Source organism: Lissotriton helveticus, chromosome 2_1 (assembly GCF_964261635.1).
Source record: "Lissotriton helveticus chromosome 2_1, aLisHel1.1, whole genome shotgun sequence".
In the NCBI taxonomy this organism is placed as follows: Eukaryota; Metazoa; Chordata; class Amphibia; order Caudata; family Salamandridae; genus Lissotriton; species Lissotriton helveticus.
This window is the reverse complement of record NC_136059.1, coordinates 1,212,586,275-1,212,600,455: the sequence shown is the minus strand read 5'-3', so window position 1 is coordinate 1,212,600,455 and position 14,181 is coordinate 1,212,586,275.

Below are 14,181 nucleotides of genomic sequence, written 5' to 3'. Positions count from 1 at the left end.
CCCTGCAATATCCAGACCCTACTGTGGTGTCTCAGGAGCTCTGCAACCAGATATCCACTTTCTTTCATGTAAAGATAACCGATATCTATTCCAGTCTAGAAGCTCTTAATCAGGAGTCAGAACCCCCGGCTACCTCTGTTCCACCTCTTGCGGAAGAAGATCCTGCCGAAGTATCTTATGACACTCTCAACAACTTCCCTCAGCTTACGCTAGAACAACTCAATCTGCACCTAGATAAGTTGAAGTCAGGCTCTCCCCTGGACCCTTGCCCCCTCAAGATCTTTAAGGAATGCAGAGATGTTCTTCTTCCTGCTTTCCTTGAAGTAATCAATCTCTCAATTCTGGAAGGTGCCTTTCCCACCTCCTGTAAAATGGCTATAGTTAAGCCTCTTCTTAAAAAAGCCTCATTGGACTCCGGTATCTTAAAAAACTATCGGCCAATCTCCTTGCTTCCTGCCCCTGCAAAAATGTTAGAGGCCCATCTTAACATACATTTGAGTGCCTTCCTGGAGAACGCCTGCCTTCTTGACCCCTCCCAACACGGTTTCCGCAGGGCGCATAGCACCGAGTCCGCTCTCACAGTTGTCACCAATAACATCCGTGCTAAGGTCGACAGTGGCCAGACTACCCTTCTGGTCCTTTGACACTCTATCTCCCTCCATCTTAGTTAAGCGTCTCAAGGAGATAGGAGTGAACGGGCCGGCGCTGAGACTATTGAAATCTTTTCTGGACGACCGTGTACAAAGGGTCAAGCTGGGCGACTTTCTCTCGCCAGTAAAACCGGTGCAGTGTGGGGTCCCTCAGGGGTCATCCCTGAGCCCCACACTCTTCAACATTTATGTAACACCGCTTGCCAGACTCGTAAGATCTTTTGGGCTGGAAGGCTTATCCTATGCCGATGATACCCAGATCATGGTCTCCCTTTCACACTCTGCCGACATCACAGCCCGGAATTTCAGAAACTGCATGGAAGCAGTTGCTAGCTGGATGGTGAGGAATTTCCTCAAACTGAATGGGGAAAAAACTGAGGTGCTGATCTTCGGTGGCAAGGAAGAGATATGGTCAATGAACTGGTGGCCTCCTGCCCTTGGGGTTTGCCCTAAGCCCTCTCAGTCTGCCCGAAATCTAGGTGTCATTTTTGACAACAAACTCTCTTTCGACAAACAGGTCAGCAGGACGATCTCCACCTGTTGTTGAGCCCTTAGAACCCTGAGGAAGTTGGTGCACTATCTTTCCCCAGAGGCCCGGAAAACTGCTACAGTAGCACTAATCTCCTCTAGGTTAGATTATTGCAACGCACGGTACCTGGGTATCAATAAACAGCAGGTACAACGCCTGCAAGTGGTACAAAATGCTGCTGCTCGGTTTGTCGCTGACGCCCCTAAACTTTCATCAGCAACCCCCATTAGGAGGGATCTTCACTGGCTCCCCATGCAGGCCAGGATAGAGTTCAAGGTTCTTTGTCTTACTCACCGTGCCTTGTATGCCAGTGGATCGGAAGATCTCAAATCCTTGCTAACACCTTATACCCCTGGTAGGGTCCTTCGATCGACCAACAAAAATCTTTTGGTGATCCCCAGAATCTACAAAGCCAGATGGGGAAGGAGGTCTTTTCACTCCATTGTCCCCAAGATCTGGAATACCCTTCCGTCGGATATTAAAGTTCAGTCGACCTACTCTCTCTTTCGAAAAGCCCTAAAGACCTGGTTCTTCAGGAAGACCTATCTGTAATTCCTTCCCCTTTCCTCACAGCCTATTCCATCGTTAGCGTCTTGACGCCTACGGGCAATGTCGCGCTGGATAAATCCCTTTTCAATTCAATTCAATTCAATTCTCCCATGTCACTGTTATTCTACCCCTTCATCTCAATTAAAATTGTACATCCAGTATAAACAAATGTCAAAGCTGTTTTTTTTGTGGAGGCTCATCAGTATTATCCACTTAAAAATGTGAATGTAATCTTCATCGGTATTCATCCCATGCGGGGTGATACAACCAGCTTGTGGGATGAATCAGGATTCCAGTCTACATATTGCAGACAATCTGTTCCCACCTCTGGAGTGTTTTGGTACCGACTCAAAGCCAAAGTATCTGGCTGTTGCCCAGTTCCCATTATGTGCTTCCTGGAAATGTTTGGTTGTGCTATAGCTTTGGTCATTGTTAGTTATCACTCGCCAGTGTTCCAGAATGCATTTCTTGATGAGAAAGATTGTTGAGCTAATGTACCACTTCCCACAGGGGCAAATTATCACATAGACTACAAAGTCAGTCTTACAAGTTATCAATTTGAGATCTGCCACTTTTTGTTCAGTCTTTGCAGGGTGACTTCTTGAAAGTTGCAGTTATACTTACAGGCTTTACATTGTCTGCAATGACGGAAACCCCTGCCCTGTCACATCCAGTTAATGGCTTTAGGGGTAAGGTGACAATGGACTAATATGTCTTTCTATGGCATATTACTTTGGCAAATCATTGTAGGAGTATGCACAATGTTCTCCTTTAATATGTTGTCCTGTGTCAAGATGCTCCATCTATTTTTCAGAGTATTTTGCTTTTTACCTGCTTGGTTACTGAATTTCATTATGAACCAAATAGGTTCTCTGCCTGCAAGACCTCTAGTTTGGAGGGGTGTAATAGTGCTTCCTCTCCCTTGACTGTGTCTGCCCTATGGCTTTCCTGTTTCAGTACCCTTTGTGGGCAATCCCTTGCTACCAGTCTCTTAGTCATCTCACTTTTAGTTTTTTGGTAACTCTGTTCAGGGCTGCAATTTTGTTTGGCTCAGAGATACTCACTGTAGGGGATACTCCATCTGAAACTGGGTGGGTGGCAACTTGATGTGTGTAAAATGGAATTACCAGCTGTTTGTTTCCTGAACAATTCGATGTTTAAACCCCCATCAGTAATCATGACTTTGATGTCTAAAAAATGAATGGTATCTTGACTGTATTGCTTGGTGAATTTCAAGTTAACTTTGTTACTTTTCAGATGCTGTACAAAGGTATTCATTTCCCAGACAAAGAAAATATAATCTATATATCTGAGTAAAACACTGATCCTCTCTGTCCAGTATGCTAGTACACTGCTCTTGAACACCTGCTCCTCCCACTAGCCCATCAACAAATTGGCATGGCTGGGGTGAAACAGGTGCCCATCACAGTCCCCTGAATCTGTTTGAACAACTCCTTTTCAAACATGATCACAAAGTCACACAAGCAAATTTCTATCATTTTTAAGATCACATGTGTATGTTGAAGAACATAAATATTTCTAACTCGTTAAAAATATTTACATGCATTCAGGCCATCTGTGTGTGTCAAGTGCTTGTGTAGAAACGTTCTACATCTAAGCAGACCATCCAAGACATACTACCCCAATCAAGGTTCTGTATTTTTTGTATGACTTCTATTTGTGTCTCTGACATAAGAAGTTAGGCCGGTCACAAAGGGGAACAGAAGGTTGTCAACATACATGGATGTGTTTTTCAAAAAAACTGTTTTTGGACAAGACAATAGGGCATCCCGGGGCATCTCTCAGGCTCTTATGCACTTTGGAAAGTAAGTAAGTAGGGGTAGACAGTGCATCATTTTTGGGAAGCTGCATTTCGTCTCAATTCCATAGTTGGTTATTGTACCAGCTCTGTAAGAGATCAGTTTACATTACTTGTAGTTCTTCAAATAAGTCTTATCAACCCTGATGTAGCATGCAGTTTTACATAGTTGTTTATGTGCTTCCCTGACATAGTCCTTTCTATTCATTAGAACTACATTACCCCCTTATCTGAGAATTTGTATCACTAGGTGCTGATCTTTTTGTAAAGCATTTACAGCTTGCTCTTTACTCATATTATGTCTGCTTGGGGCCTCATTGCTGAGTTTGAGTATATCATTGGGGACAACCTCACAAAATGTATCTATGTGGTCTTTAGGTATTCGTGGGACATACTTAGATGGCAATCTGAAACTAGTTTCACTTGTAGCACCCATGTCAGTGATATAATCAGAGATTCCCTTTGCGATGTTTCTTCCCCATATGTACTGAAATCATACATTGTGTGCAGGGTTTTTATGTCACCAATCAATAGACTTGATTTTTCTTATAATTGGCAGATCGCTATCTGTGCTGTTGATTTCTGTTTCTTGAGTGCATTCACTTTGTACATTTTAATTTTCGAGCGAAATTGTACAGATTAGTTCTTACTTGTGCATGATCTAGTGGCATATCCGGGCAAAAAGAAAGTCCCAAACTTAAACCTTGCCACTTTATTTCTGAAAGTTCTCTTTTATAAAAGGTTAATTATCATCAGTGATGATGTTGGTTGCATCATTATTCTTTCCTGTGTCCTTGGCCCCGTGTTCCAATGCCAGTATTCTTGTCTTTTTCTGCATTCGCATCATTTCTGGTTTGGGATTTTACGCCTCTCCTCCTGCCTCTTTGTTTGCCTTTGAAAGACTGCTCATTGTTTTGTTGCATCAGATGGTATTCCTTGGAAAAAGACGTCCTTACTGGCGGATAAATCCTCATTGGAATCCAGATCGCAACTCAATAAGTGCTGGAATCTTGTCTTCCTTTGTCCATTGCACCCAGGGTTTTATCCTTTGCCAAATCCACCCTGGCTTTATCGAATTTCCCCGCAAATGTAAGAATGCGCCCGACATATAATCACACACAACACATTGGAATTTGCGTTGTTTGCTTTGTGTTACTTCCTTTTCATATATTTTGATTTTGTCATCCACCAGTTTCAAAATACTCATTACAATCGCTTGGTCTTGTTCCACTTTGAGGTCTTCCATCGGAGTTTATATTTGATTCATCAGTTTTTTGTGTTCTTCCCAGGGATGTTTAAATAAGATTTGTAACATAATGTTCGAGCATGCATTGGTATTATCTACCCATTCTTTTAAAAGTTGAGGTTTGGATTTGATAAGATAGGTATTATGAGGTTTCTTAGGCCCCGTGGGATGCGTTCTACCTCGATGTAATTTTGAAACGGCCCAGTGTGTTGTACATTTGCTGCTTACTACATGATGTAGTTGGTAGTAAAAAAAACTGTAGATTAAGTGTTAAACTTTAGTTAGGAAGGCATTGGAAGGTGAGGAAATAGTTACATATGTATGCATGATGTGCTGTTCTCAAAGAGTGTTTTTCTTTTAATTCTGGCTATTGTAGTTCTGTTATACTGCTTTGTCAGACAGCTACAGAAGCACATGTGCATATAGTCACTTACCCAGAAACGAATTGTGCATGCAGCAGATTCAAACATAGCTGTAGTCACATTGCTCTATTTTTTGTAACACAGGCACTGAGGTGTTTGTTTATAGTCATTTTTATAGATATTTAGAGAATAATAGGGATACTAAAATAGACAGTCACATGATGGGACATGTACTTAATCGCCTCATGGCACTGCTACCGGTGTACTCCTACAATGTCTCAGATATATTGGCAAGTACTGACACAACCTTCTCATTCCTGTAGAGAAATACTCCCTTAAACATGGATAATGCTTGGTAGTACAGGTTCTGTGTGTGCACTTTCACTTGTAGCTTGATTTGCCATGTAAAAGCTGTTTGTCAAGTCTTAAATCCAAGTTTCATTATGCACAAATCACATGTGAGCGATACTGTAGGTGTGCTATAAAGCATGTTGGTTGGTGCTTAAAATATGAGAGGTGTTCTTTTCAGTTCACTAAGTTACTTGTGCACTTGCATTCCCCTGTTCCAAGTACTACATATAATTTGCCATCCCTAAAGCAACTGGCATACATGTTCTCAAAAACATGAACCCTCTTTTTCAGCTATTGAGACGGCTACAAAAGTCCATATAGATTCAATCACTAACCAGAAACTATCAATACATTCAGCAGACTGCAATGTAGTTGCAGTCATACCTACTTAATTCTGTATTGCCTAACACAGGCATTGAAGTATTTCTGCAGCCACTTACATGCACATTTAGATAGCCATAGAGATATTATAGCAGGCAGTTACATACCAGCACATTTAATTAAACATCTCATGACACTGATAGAGGTGTTCTCCTATACTCTCTCAGATATGTATCCAAGTACTGATACAATCTTCTCAACCATGAAGAGAAACAGTATTTCAAAATGGGTGATGGCTACTGTGCACTGTCTCTACAAGCATCACTTGGCATTTTATCGGTGTTTCTGAAGTGTCAAACCCACATTTAAGTGCACATAACACACTTCTAAGATATGATGTATCTATGCCTATAAAGGATGCTTTTTGTGCCTATCAGATTGACAGATGTCCTTTTTAGTTGAATAGGTTACGTGAGCCCTGTGGGCCCCTATGCAAAGTACAATACAGAGTATGCACCCCTAAAGCAACTGATTTACATGTTCACAAAAGCATAGATCCTTTCTGCAGCCTAAACAGTCCGCTACAGAAGCACATGTACATTCAGTCACTGACAAGAAACTACTTATGCCTGCAGCAGACTCAAAGGTAGTTGCAGTCACAAAATCATAGCTCTCTATTTCCTTATAGAGGCACTGAAGTATTTGTGCAGCCACTTACAGACACATTGGGCAGTTATAGAGCTACTAAAATACACAGTCATATACCAGCACATTTACTTAAACATCTTATGGCATCTTATGACACTCACACAGGTGTACTGCTATACAATATGTAGGAAAGTACTGACACAACCTTCTGAACCATGCAGAGAACTAGTTTGTGAATCATCGGCGATGTCTAATAGTGCAGACCCTGTCTGTGAATTCTAACTCCAAGCTTCTCTTGGCATGTTATATGTCTTTCTCTAGTATCAAACCCACGTTTTAGTGCACATAATACACTTCTAAGATATGTTGTAGGTATGCAATAAAGGGCGATGCTTTGTGCTTAAGAGTTTGGGAGATGTCCTTTTGAGTTGAATAAGTTACTTGTGCACTTGCTGGCCTCTATGCAAAGTACTACATTGAGTATGCCATCGCTAAAACAATTGACATACATGTTCACAAAAGCATAGAGCCTGTTTTTCAGTTACAGAAACAGCCACAGAAGCACTTATCCATTTAGTCACTCGCCAGAAACTATGTATGCATGCAGAAGACTCAAAGGTAGCTGCAGTGATACCTACATAGCTCTCTATTGCCTAACACAGGTACATACGTTTTTGTGCAGCCTCTTAAATACACATTTAGACAGCCATAGAGGCATCATAACAGGCAAATACAAACCAGTGCAATTACATAAACTCATGGAACTGATAGAGGTGTACTCCTACACTCTCTGAGATATGTAGACAAGTAGTGACACAACCTTCTCAATCATGTAACAAAATAGTTCTTCAAACATGAGTGGCTACTACTAGTGCAGATCCTGCCTGTGCTCTCTGCAAGCTTCACTAGGCATGTTATAGGTATTTCTCAAGTTTCAAATGCACTCAAAAACACATGCACCCAGTCACTGACCCACGTAGACACGTATGCACCCACTTAGACATCTACTCAAACAGCCAAAGGGTCACTCAGACAGTGATGCCCCCATTCACACACTCATTGAGACACTTATGCAGGTAGTCCCAGGTTCACTCAGTCACACACATACCCAATCACATACCCATTGAGACTCTCATGCACTCAGCCACACACCAACTGAGGCACTCTTGCACTCACTTACACACTCATTTTTAAAGGTTACAATTTACAAGTAGGAAATAGAATTTAAAAACCCTTAAATTTCACTGAAAAAGCCAAAGGTTATAGGGGTGTTATAGTTAGGAAATCAAATTTGAAAACAACAAAGACATTTACTGAAAAAAAACAAATGTTACAGGGATGTTATAGTTAAGAAACAGATTTGTTTTTTAAACTTAGAAATTCAATTAGTGAAATTTAGTAGTTATAGTTACCTGAGCTAGCTATAACTTGCAATTTACTGCTTATGCCACACATATTACATCACTCGTGACATGTTCAGTGACATCACTGATGACATCACATACATACACACCCAATCACACATCCACACATCTACATAACCACTCACACACCCATGCAACCACTCACACACCCATTCAACGGCCATGAAAACTAATCACACACCCATACAGCCACTCACACACCCACTCAGAGACCCAGAACACCACTCCCACTCCCACATTTCATGCAGCTATACACACACCCAATCAGAGACCCAGAGAATCACTCAAACACCCACTCATAGACCCCCAGAGGCACTCAAAGTCAAGTCATGTACACAACTATACAGCCACTCATAGACCCACACAAGCAGTCCAACATGTACTGACACACCCACCACACACTCACACACCTACTTACACATCCACACAACCACTCACACACCCAGGTTACAGGGACGTTATGAATAGGAAATAACATTTCAAAACATAGAAATTCACTGAAAAAAACCAAAGGTTGCAGGGACGTTATAGTTAGGAAGTAGAATTTTTTTTTAAATATAGAAATTGACTAAAAAAAACTAAGTTTACATGGATGTTATAGTTTAGTTTCAGATTTTACACACACAAAACAATAGAAATTCAGCAGTTATAGTTATCTCAACAACTGTAAGCTTCACTAGGCATGTTATAGGTATTTCTCAAGTTTCAAATGCACTCAAAAACACATGCACCCAGTCACTGACCCACGTAGACACGTATGCACCCACTTAGACATCTACTCAAACAGCCAAAGGGTCACTCAGACAGTGATGTCCCCATTCACACACTCATTGAGACACTTATGCAGGTAGTCCCAGGTTCACTCAGTCACACACATACCCGATCACATACCCATTGAGACTCTCATGCACTCAGCCACACACCAACTGAGGCACTCTTGCACTCACTTACACACTCATTTTTAAAGGTTACAATTTACAAGTAGGAAATAGAATTTAAAAACCCTTAGAATTTCACTGAAAAAGCCAAAGGTTATAGGGGTGTTATAGTTAGGATATCGAATTTGAAAACAACAAAGACATTTACTGAAAAAAACAAATGTTACAGGGATGTTATAGTTAAGAAACAGATTTGTTTTTTAAACTTAGAAAATCAACTAGTGAAATTTAGTAGTTATAGTTACCTGAGCTAGCTATAACTTGCAATTTACTGCTTATGCCACACATATTACATCACTCATGACATGTTTAGTGACATCACTGATGACATCACATACATACACACCCAATCACACATCCACACATCTACATAACCACTCACACACCCATGCAACCACTCACACACCCATTCAACGGCCATGAAAACTAATCACACACCCATACAGCCACTCACACACCCGCTCAGAGACCCAGAACACCACTCCCACTCCCACTTTTCATGCAGCTATACACACACCCACTCAGAGACCCAGAGAATCACTCAAACACCCACTCATAGACCCCCAGAGGCACTCAAAGTCAAGTCATGTACACAACTATACAGCCACTCATAGACCCACACAAGCAGTCCAACATGTACTGACACACCCACCACACACTCACACACCTACTTACACATCCACACAACCACTCACACACCCAGGTTACAGGGACGTTATGAATAGGAAATAACATTTCAAAACATAGAAATTCACTGAAAAAAAACAAAGGTTGCAGGGACGTTATAGTTAGGAAGTAGAATTTTTTTTAAATATAGAAATTGACTAAAAAAACTAAGTTTACAGGGTTGTTATAGTTTAGTTTCAGATTTTACACACACAAAACAATAGAAATTCAGCAGTTATAGTTATCTCAACAACTGTAACTCATGCCCTGAGGTAACTATAAATCTTGCCCTCACCATACATGGCTAATTAGTAATTACCCCACATACTACATCACTCATGACACCTTTTATGACATCATTAAAAATATCACTGCAACATTTGAAATGAAATTATTGATGAGAAAACTGTACATGAGGAGGGCACAAGTTATAGTTACCTTAGGGCATGCGCTATATCTACTTGAGAAAACTATAACTGCTGAATTTATATGGCTTTGTGTGTGTATACTCTGAACCTTTCTAGCTTCCTAAAGCTCAGTGGCCTCGAGGAATCAACAAAAAGAAAGAAAATTGTGATTCAAATTGCTTGATCACAAAAACAGTCTAACTGTGAAAAAGGCACACATAAAATAGTAAGATGTGTGTGTGTAGACTGTTGAGAAGTGCATATACATCTTTTTGAGAGAAGGAGAGAGGAAGATTTTTATAGAAAACGTATAACTCTTTTGATAGATAAGACATGGTCAAGAGTGATAGGGTGATATGACATCATCAGTTGTCAGTTTGCATGCAATTGCCACACATATGAAAGTGTTTGCATCAATGATTTAATAACAGTAAGTTATTTTTAAAGACCTATTGTGCCATGACTAGTCAATACAGGCCTAAGGCTGCATTGCACTACTGCATGAATCTCAAAACACATTTCAGTGCCAACTCGGAATAATGCTTTGCAATCATTTGTAATAATAACCACTGCTTTTCCAATAAAGGTACAAATCAGCTGCAGTCCCTGGTGTTAGATCATCCTTGTAGATACAATATCTCCTGCAATGATAGGCAACTGCATCTCCTTGGGGATTATTGATTCCAAAGCAAACAAAGACTGGGGTCTTTTATAGATATGTGTCTGCTTGTAGGCCGTGGGGGTACAGACTTAGGTCAAAATATATGTAATATGTGTGATAGTGCAAATATTGCACAATGCAGGCTCCAATCTCCAATTCTGTATTATTTGAAATCCAAAAATGGAACAGAATCATCCCTTTATGAAGTGTTCAGGTACCTATTTTGGACATTCAATGAGGGCCATTTTGGATCTTCTTGAATTGTTTGCAGCAGTTGATACTGTGAGTCATCACACCTTTCAGGACGACCTACAATTGGTGGCACTTGTACAATAATCCACATTCCAGAGGCTTAGCTTCTAATGCAATCACCTTCATAAAGTTACGTTAGGCAACTTTCAGGCGAACATAATGGGCCAAAATGTGGTGTCAGAAATGGATCCTCATTATGTGCATTTCTGAGTAGATGATAATTAACTGTTCCATCAAGATTACAAATATCCCACTGCTCTTTGATTACCTGAACTTACATCTCCAAATGGTAAAAGTGTAAATGGCAGACCTCACTCTTAGTGCTCACTTTTAGAGTGGACCAAATGCAAAACTGTTTGCATCATCCTCAAGACTCCCATTCCTCCATTATTCCCTTACCTCCACAATGCACTTTTCATGAAAGGAAAACCTCATCTAATCCTGAAAACACCATTTGGAATAAAAAAGTTCTCAGTTCAAGTGTCTGCTGGCTGATCCTACTGACATGCTTCTTTCAGCGGTCCTAATGTACAGCCTTGCATTTCCTTTGTAATAAGGTAGAAATATGTTTATAAGTAATAAATATACTAGATGTTGATGGCTGTAACAGGTCCATGCTATGCTGCACTTTCCCTTTATTGATTTTATGTATTGATACAATAATGTCTGTATACATTCACATTTAGGTTGAAATGGTTGTGCAGTTTCCATATTGCTAATAATTTGTAGGGTTTGCTTGGAAGAGCAGATCACAAAAATCAAAAGTGGAAGTTGAAACTGATTGCATTGATCCATGGATTACGTAGTCGAGTTATTGTTTTTTTTATCAGTCACCAGACTTTGGTATGATTTAATTAATTTAAAACGTGTATTTAAAAGTATTTTCCATATACTCCACGCTGTGCTCATATGGTAAATATGTCAATTATTCTAGGTATCAAAACAGACGTACAAACACTGTAACATTGTAATTAACAGTATCATCTGCAGTGGTGATAGCGGTGTTAGAATTTTCACACTGAACCATTTATTCATATATTGTAAAAATGTTTTTCACATTAAACAGACACTCCTGATACTCTAAATGAGCTTTAGAAGAACATTTTTTTATTTTTTTAAAGGCAAAAGCCAACATTACGTAGTAAATTCCCTAATATCACTGCTCAACATCAAACTTTAGAGACAACATAACACAAAAAGGACGAGCGAATGTCCACAGCAGTATAACCACAAGCAACATTCTAGAATCTCTCTCTTATGTGTTTCAAGGACAACATGTCCTTCTCCTTTCACCTCCTTTATCTTTATAAGTGTGAACAATCAAATCCTCTTTCAGTACATCCTTTTTGCAGTTCCGTAGACCAGTGATGGTGTCTCTCAAAATAATTAAACATACAGCCATGCAACACAAATTCAGAATATAAATGTGCTTTTCACATAATATTTACTGAAGTGTTACTTCCTACTTTCCTTAATCTTTTTTAATTTTTTTAAGTTCCAAACAAACTACCCACCATTAAGAGGAAGCAGTGGGATGAGAGGGATAATGCTAGCCTCCACGCCTTTATTAAAATCATGATTCACCACCCACACTTTTGGAGAATCATTGTTGTATGTCAACATTGGAGGTTAGAAATATGTATATTTAAAGCCCTTGAAACAAGAAACATGCTCAATTTGACATTAAGTGATACATTTAGAAGTCCCTGCCTAATACCAGTCAACTGCCTCCAAAATGTTTTCCAACGTCCATACTGCCAAAAGACTTTGGTAGCACTTTAGCCATGGATGAAATGAGTTGCAAGACTCCCAAAAACCTTTAGAGGTCTCCGAATCCTTACTCTGTTTAATAGTTCTACAGACTATATTATCACTATCAATCGTCTTCAGCTATGGCCTGCTGAAATTGCTGACATGGAGCACTATGCAGATCAGCTGCTTCCGGAGGACATTTCATTAGCAATTGAACGCCTACCAAAAGGAATTATTTAGTTGGTTCCTGTGGCTAAAAATGAATACTTCAGCTACTACGCTTCAGGACAACTTTGGTCCCTGATTCTTATCAGCCTCAAGAGAAGAAGTTACCTAAAACTACTACTAAAAAAGACCCCATTGAATGTGACATAACCACGACTTACAGGACAACGTGGGTCCCTGATTTTCCTCAGGCACCCGCCAGCCTCGATTAGAAGAGATTCCCCTGAGGAATTCATACCTCAAATTGGGCTGTCTACTACCCTTTAGCCTTGAAGAAGACCCGCCATGACATCAATGAATTAGGCAGTCGTCAGGGTTCAAAGTTCGGCGTTACACATTTGCTCAGCTACATCAGGTCTCCTGGTTTAGAATGATGAGCACTTCTGCCTGCTACTGGAGATATTGATTTAATTTGTGCTGACCTTTTCCCTTAATTTTGTTTTCCTAATTGTAAATCCAGTCTGTTAATTTGTAATTATTGTACTCACACTTGTATATAATGCACTCACTTCACCACAGTCACTGAGCACTTCTGTCACTGTACTATATGTCACTGTTCCTTTAGACGGCCTTATAAATTAAAATAAATATTCTGTATTCTGAATGTATCTGACAATTATTAAGTAATTTCCTTTTGAAACTTTGGTTTACTTGGGTTCCTTTGACTGAAAGATACTATCTAAATTGCCTATGGTGATGTGAAGAAATCATTGTTGTACCCCACAGAACCACTGTAGTTTTGTTGCTAAATACCCAGGTTCTGAGGGACACAGGGTTTCCCCATTCTTTTTGTACGACATGGTGTACTGTACAGATCTGTAGCTAAATTATATTGAAAGACTATCAGATAAACATTTTAAACCATTATCCATCGGATCCATACCCTTTTCAGGGCCCACGTTGCCTGTAACATCCATGCTCCTTGAGAACATTTAATTGTGTATGTTTTCTGAACCATATTGGGGAAAAAGGTCTAGCACTGGGCATGGTGTTGCAGTTATATCACAGATGCGTATACAACTGATCATGAGGCACACATGTTCATTATCAAAAATATATCTTTTTTAGTTTTCTTTTATCAAATTTGAGATAGATAATTCTCTTAATACTCTTTTTTCACATGGTCTAAATTTGATAGTAACACAGTATTAAAAAGACTTTGTGCATACAAGGATAATGTCATATGTCCATTTACAGAAACATTTCTCTTTCTTTCCATTCATGAATTTTTCACCATGTATATATGACCACTCTAGGAGATGGGCAAAAGTAACATCATTTAGAACAGTGCAAAAATAGAAAAATTCATACAACACTGCAATGAAATGTTAATTCGAATTTTTTTTAAAAAGAGAAACACTGGTGTCAAGCAACAATTATC